The following is a 7,718-nucleotide window of genomic DNA, read 5'->3' as shown; positions in this document are numbered from 1 at the left end:
GCAACAGAAGTGCAGGCGCCAAAGCTCTAGAGGAGGAGGAAGCTCGTTCTTTGGTTCGACTTGAAAGAGAACAAAAGGCCGTGATCTCCAGGCGTCATGTCCTATGAGAGCCACTGCAGCCCTGGGGGAGACACAGGCTCCAAGCAAGTCCGTCCGCCCTTCAGGTTTTGCCCATGGCACACAGGGACGCGGGAGGGTTCTGGCCAGAGGACAGGCAAGCAGCCGGGAGCTTAGAAGCCGTCATGGTCATCTCGGTGCGGGCTGGACAGGCATGTCACCCACGGAGACGGCCCTGGACATCTCTTCTTGGACATTCCGTGCTCCTTTCAAAGTCTCCTCTTGGGGGACGAGCAAATTCTTTACAAGGTCAGATTCCTAAACAGCCAAGAAAAGAGGTTTTATTACATGATGCGAGACAAAAAATAGTCCTGGCTCATCTTCCCAGGAGAGAAGTTTGCATCTCCCTCCTGCTTCGAAGTCTCAGCCAAGCCTGCAGGGTCACAGGAAATCTTACACGGTCAAGAGGGAAGTGTTCTGGTCCTACTAGGTGCTTGGCTTTGGGGTTGATCTCTGACCCCCACACCAGTACCACCAGTACCCCATCAAACCGCTCTTAGAGGGCCCGCTGTGATGCCCAGGTTCCTGGGCCTCCATCCCTGCTCTCCTCCATCATTCTCAGACTCACACACAGACAGTCACGATGAATTTGAGGACTGGATGGAAACAGCAGGACTTTTATGTTAACAAAACCTCCAAAAAGAAGCACAGTTAGGAAGGGAGGAGGTGACCTGCATCATCAGTTTAGGAAGCACTGAACACCTAGAAGCACTGACGTGATTACTCGCTTTCCCATAAAAAAATACCCATTTGACTAAGTTATTAAGCAATTAAATTCAGTGTGCAATGTCCCCCTGAGTAACCTAACACTTCAGACCCTGGAGTAATTTTTCACTTTCATCATCTTGGTGAAAACATGATTCCAAAAATCCATTAATAGAAGTCAGTGGTTATAAGATGTGTTGTTGCCCAAATGACACTTCCTTGTACATGTTAAAAAAAAGAAAAAAAGATGAAAAAAGGAGGGGCGTTCTATTAGGGCAGAAGATCTCTGAGTAATGGGGCGACCCTGGGCAAGCCAAGTAACCAGTGCACACGCATCTTCCAGAACATGCTGAGTCATGGAATTCTCATGAACGCTGCAAGGACCCATTTCAGAAACACCGGTCAGGAAAGGCTGAGCAGCTGGGAGGCAGCAGGGACTGGGCCTGGAATCCAGAGGACAGTGGGGGTGCATGGAGGTGACCTCTGGGCTCAAACTTCTGCCTTGACTTTGCTCAACCACCCCTGACCCATCACTTGGTACAAACGATTTTTCCAAAGGCAAGAAACAAAAGGGCAAGCTCCCCCACTTGGAAACCCCACCACTGAAGCCAAGAAAACATCTTTAGCATGTCCGAGACAAGGCCAAAGCTGGGTTAATAATGAGGCGCCGGCCAGGCTCTCAGTTGGGGAGCCAGTTCACACCCTCTGTCTTTCGAGCTGCAGAAAGACAATTTCCATTTTTTAAAAAAACTTTGTCTTTGAAGTTCCAAGACAAGAATGTATAAAATCTGGGCCCAACAGAATGGGAAAAACATTCCTAAACAAGAACAAAAGTTTCTTGTTACAAGCAAAGTTAATAAATAAACCTGACAGCCGCAACATAAAGTTCGGACAGATGGACAGATAGATGGATGGCCAGCCAGAGCACGTGGCCCCTGGGCAGGCTGCAGCCTCCAGCCAGAACTGCCACGCCCTGTCTTCCTTTAAACATAAGATGGGGAGCATAGAATGGGGACGGGGGCGGAGATCCCAAATGCCTTTCAAACTTTTTTAAACACCTTGATATACTGGGGTGACCCTGGGCGAGCCAAGTAACCAGAGCACACGCATCTTCCAGAACATGCTGGAAGAACATGACCTACAATCCATCCTTCCTTCCTTCCTTCCCTCTCTCCTTCCCTCCCCCCCCCTTCCCCTGACTCACAGAAAGGGGTAAAAATATGTCCCGGATATCCAGGGAAGACCTAGTTCAGGAGGGGACATCAGGATGACAAGAAGGACGTCACCCACGTAAGGAACCATGAAAGTGAAGACCCAGCAAAGAGACACGGGGACCACAGAGAGGGTGGCGCCCCAGACTCTGGGATCGGTGGGGACCCAGAGAAAACACCACAGGGCCTGGAGGCCGGAGCCAGGCTTGTCCGAGTTCGAGAAGGGCAGCACCGCATATCCTCCCAAAGGGATCTTTCCCACGGGCCAAACTATCAACTGACACAACCCAGGAAAGAAAGATCAAGTGAACGCGCCTGTACTGAAAAGCCAGCGGATTCTGCTCTCCCCCTGGACAGGCCTCTTCCATAGGCCAAAATTATCCCCAGAAAGGAAAGCCAACACTCAGCTTGTTCTTCTTTAAAAAGCACCCCTGCATGCCCCTTGCACCCCACCTGTCTGGAATGTCCACATTTTGGTGCCAGTCCAGGCAGCTCAGACAGCACCCTCGGCGCCCCCGCTCAGGTATGAAGCCAGGGGCTGGGTGTACATTTCCGCCGGCCCGCTTCCCAGGCCCGCTTCCCAGCCCCGCTCCGCGCTGTCTCCTCTGGGTGCGGGCTGTAATTGTGGGAACCTGGAACCACGGTGAGAGATCACATAACTGGCCCCAAAATAGAAGCGTTCAATTACCCAGCTCTGCTCAGGATGCCCCCTATTAACCTCTGCACCCCAAGCATCATTAGCAAGCCATTTGTAACAAAATCGCAATTGAGAGACCCAGAAATCCCACTTTAGATTAAGTAATTGAATACCCCTTCAGTGGAAGATCGATAAAGGGCATCCAATTTCACTGGAGGAAAAACTTATTAAATTATTGTAGCCATAAGCTGATACAGCAGAAGAAAGATGTACGAAACTTCAAAAGAAATCTGGATGGATTTAAATAAATAGCTTCATTTAGGGAGAACACTTACATCTGCCCTCTGGGAAGGGAGAGGGGAAAAATAGCTAATTACATTATTTTACTTTAATATTTAATCGAAAAAATTCGATGGGTCTTAATTAACCTTTCCTAAAACACAAAGCTTTCTGATGAGTATGTCTAACAGCCGGCGTTTCTCTCTGGGCTATGTATATGGAAATACATTTTTTCAAGGCATAGTCATCAACAAGTGGAAAAGGAACATTTTTCTCATTTGGTGCAAAGACAGCATAAGACTGAAGAGCATTGGACGACCCAGAGACAGTCGCTTTCCGTCTCATCCCTGGAGTTTTATGCTTTTGATCACAGGACAGTCAATAGACAGGCCAGACCCAGCTGTAGCAAAGGCAAAAGAAGACTGTCTGCAGGCCCGTGGGCCAGAATGCCAAGGTCACGTCCACCTGCTGACCTTAGACCTTAGCCCTAAGTGACCCGGACCTCTGACCTCCAAAGAAGTTCTGACGGTGACATCTGAGATACAGGGCTGGGTCCTAGAACCACCTGCCCGGCTTTGACCTTGGGCTGCCTGGCTTTGACCTGGAGCTCATGGCTAAACCTCTCTCCGCCCATTTCTTTGGCTGTGTACTGGGAAGAATCACAGAACCCAAGCAGGAGGGCTGCTGTGAGCACGAAGCGAACCAAATCACGTTACATGCTCAGAAGTGAGTCTGACTCATAGAAAAGGCTAAAAGATGAGCTGGCATCACAGTCACGCCGTCCTGGCCACAGCAGGTACTTGATAAGTAGCAGTTTATCACTTAATTATTTAAGCTGCATTTTGGCCCCCGGTAGTCAGGCCTCCCTGTGTCCACACCCTTTGCACAGGGGTGCCTTTGCAGTTCCTCCCCCTCAAAGGAGGGGCACCTCCCTCCCTTCGGTTTGAGTCTGGAGCCTGACTTTGGCCCACAGAACGAGGCAGACGTGACCAGATGCCAGAGCAGCCCAGACTTTTAGACAGGTCCCGCGGTCCCCTGGCCCTTGGCAGTCCTGTTGCCAAGGGAGGGCTCTGCTTGGCCGGGAGGGGGACGCAAGATGCCGCCCCCTTAGCGGTTAACCCCCTGCATACCCCTCAGTCCCTGCAGACACCTGAGAAATAACAGAGGCTGCTCTTGAGTCTCTGAGTTTCTGGGGTGTCTGCTCTCGTGGGAAAGGCTAACTGGCATCCTGTTTTCAGGTTCTGACAATGGATGTTCCTAAGTGAGACCCACGTAACTATAGTTCTGAGTTCCAAAAAGTGTGTTTGTAAACGTAAAGGGAAGTAATTCATCTCAGGACCCAGGCAATCTGCTAAAACCAAGCTTTTGCCTTAAAGAGGCAGTTGGCTCCTCCCGGAAGCAGATCCACCACCACAAGGCTGGGAGCCCCGCACTCATCCCAGTCAAGACCTGCCCCAGCCTGGCCCCCGGGTTACTTTCTGGCAAAATATGTGTTTACAAGAACCACAGCTGATCGTCTGATGTGGACAGCGGTCCCCACTCCCCCCACATCCCGGGCGAAGATGCCTTCCTCACCTCTTCCACAGTCGCTACCATCTCTTCCTTGCTGCCTCTCCTTGAGCAAGCCCTTCCTGTAGCCTGCTTCTTGTGATTTCCTTGCCAGGCGTCACCCATCCTGATGACTGCGACACCTCATCTGCACTTTGTCTGCAACAGGGATTCTCACGCTGGGCTGGGCAGGACCTGCCTCACTCACCAGGAGACACCAGCAGCTTTTCAGTTCTTATCAAAACATACTTGACTCGGGAAGTTTCTCCTCAACCACTGTGTCTGTTAACAATGACTACTTCAGAGTATAGAAAACAGGTTCTAAAATACACCACTGAGGCCAAGTCTCTGCCACCTGCAGCTGCTCCTCCTGTGCATCCGCTGAAGGAGCTTGTGTCTAGCAACTTGGTGGAAAGTTGGGATATAGATAAAAGGTTTTCTGGGCGCCCAACTACCTTCCAATCCACCTCAACACCTTACCGGCCTTATGACCTCAGGCAACTAACGTTACCTTGGGTGACTTTATTTCCTCATCTGTAAAATGGGAGTAAAACGATCTCTACCTCCCAGCATGGAAGTGAAGAAGAAAGGAATAATGTACCTAAAATGCTTAGCCAGGCATCTGCACACAGCCGCCCTCAATAACTGGTGGGTAGTCTTTGTATTATTATAGGAGAAGCCCTCAGGCCCTAATCCCAGGCCGATTTGCTTTCAAAGTCTATGTAATTCCAGGCACAGGAGCCCAATTTTCCTGTCTGCAACTAATCTGAAGTAATGAGAGAGAAGAGGCAGGTGGCAGCGAGAGGCAGGAGCACAGACGCGGAGGGACAGCCTGGTCTTAGACCAGAAACAAGATATTAGCAAGCAGTGAATGGGGCCTTTCAGATACCTCAGGAGCCAGGTGGGGAGCCCAGGGGAGCCCGGGCAGCTGCGGGGGCAGGGCGGGGGAAGTCTGCCCCCCGCGCCATGACGTCCGCCATCACCCAATGCAGCGCCAACCAGAAAGGCTGATTTCCCAACAGAGGCCCATCCGAAAGCCCACGGCGAGGAGTGTGTGAGCCACATCTTTACAGGGGGTGAGAGACAACAGGAGAGAACTCCTGGGGTCCCTGTGGGCTTCTACTGGAACTCCCTGAAATGAGGGTGGGTCGCCAGGGCTCAGGGCAACACCAGGCAGGCCCCTGCCCGTCCAGTCCCGCGCATTACAGGTGCGGAAGTGAGCCAGAGCCGCTCCTCCGGGAGCAGGAGACCCCCAGTCTCTCTGAGCATCTCAGCGACCAGGAGTTCATCCTCACCTCTACCCATCGCCCCAGTCCTCCCGTCCTCCTAAAGGACAGGTCCGCAGTCTCCCCCCATCCTCCTAAAGGACAGGTCAGCAGTCTCACCCAGACATCCAGGCCTGGGGGTGGGGGCCGCACAGAGGGAGATAGGGGAAGGCCCTCCAGCATCCCGTCAATTGGCCTGCAGGCCTAGGGGGCCCACGTCTTAAATCATCTCAGTCCAGACTCTTCATCACCCAGGCTTGTCTCCTCCAGCTGTGAAGCACGATGGGTGACACCAGAGGGCCTGGTGTCAGGTGTGGGGCAGGAAGCGCAGAAGCAGAGACGGAGGGGCAGGACGCAGGGAAGGGAGAAGGAAGGTGGGTTCATCTGCCAGGTAAGCCCTGCAGCCCAGACAGCTCCTGTGACTGATGTGGTGGCTTCCCGGCCGTCTGCATTTTGAAACTGCAGAGCCATGGAGGTGGCACCTTCCCAACCAGGCAGCAAGCTACTGGGTGCGACCCCGGAGCGAGCCTCCCCCTGCATGGTCTCAAGGCAAACTCAAGCCCTGAGCAAGTCGCTGCATCTGTGGGCCCGTCTCCTTGTACGCACAATAAGAAGCCGGGACAACCTCTTTCAGCCCGAACACTCATGCTTTGATGTTAACTTCTCGCTAATAAAATCCTGTGACCATCATCTGTGGGGTCTTCCAGGCCTGCTAAGCAGCCAGTGTTTTGCAGTAAGCACTGAAAAGCTGGTGTCGTCTTTGCTTTATGCTGGGCAAAACAAGCTGGAAAATTAACCCAAAAGACCCACAGTATTTCCTCCTTGAACACAGTGTGCACCTGTTAGCACACGCTTATAAGAAGCCCCCGTGTTCCTCACGGCACTGCATTTGCTGAGGCTACAAACAGAAAATGCACAGCCCGGGCCCTCTGGGACATCCCAGCTAACTGCAGAGCAAAGTCTGCAGAGACTCCAGCCCACACTCACAGCTCCTCCGGCAAGGGCAGCCCCGGAGCACACAGCCCCGCAAAAAACGCAGACCCCAGAAGAAGCCACGCTGGTTCGTGAAGCTGGAAACACATCACAGCGCGGCCGCACAGACCCTCGGGGCCCCTGGCAGCCGAGGCCGGGGCAGAGGGGACTTTCCCTATCCTTGGAGTTGGGGTGCTCTCCAACAGGGGAATCTGCTTCCACCTGCTGGTGCCCCCAACTGACACACGGGCAAAGCCGGGGCCGGTGCCCCAGTCTCTCTGAAATGCACAGAGTGACAGGGCTTTTCAGCCAAGGGACAGAGGAACAATGACGTCAAATATGTCACCAATGATTTCCTCACGCCCAGGCTCCACTGGGCTCTGTGTCACCACCAGCAATTTTCTTTTTCTGAAACCAAATCGTGGGAGAACTCTCAACATTCATTTTATTCTTCCTAGTAGTAATTCAGATCGGTACTAGACTTAGGTACCAGATTTTCCAGTCAAGCTAATAGATACCTGACGATGACGTCCCACAAGGCAGAACCTACTGGAGCCCAGCAGATAACATGGGCAAGCCATAGTCACAAACATCAAGCATCCCAAGGAAGCAATGCTCAGCCCATTTTTTGATATTTAGAATTAAAAGCTAAATATCACTCTTTGCGCCGTGGGGGACGTACATCAACATGCGGACTCAGTTTGGGGTTTTAAGTAACCCCAGAGATGGTGAAAGGAGAAGACAAGGAACAGTCGGGTCCACAGTGGTGCCAGCGCTGCAATCCCCTAGCTTATACCCGGGAAACGGAGCCGAAGCAGGGTTCAATGCATGCTCAGAGTCAGCCTGTGCAGGGCCAAAATCCAACCACAGGTCTGTTTGGCTGCAAACCCGTGACCTCCCTCCCAAGCGCACCAGCACGGGAGATGCAGTGAAGGCAGCTACTCCCGGCAGCTCTGGGAGAAACCTGCTCAGCACTCGAGGCTG

Source organism: Talpa europaea (genome assembly GCF_964194135.1).
Source record: "Talpa europaea genome assembly, chromosome: 10".
NCBI lineage: Eukaryota > Metazoa > Chordata > Mammalia > Eulipotyphla > Talpidae > Talpa > Talpa europaea.
Note: the sequence above shows the minus strand (reverse complement) of the source record.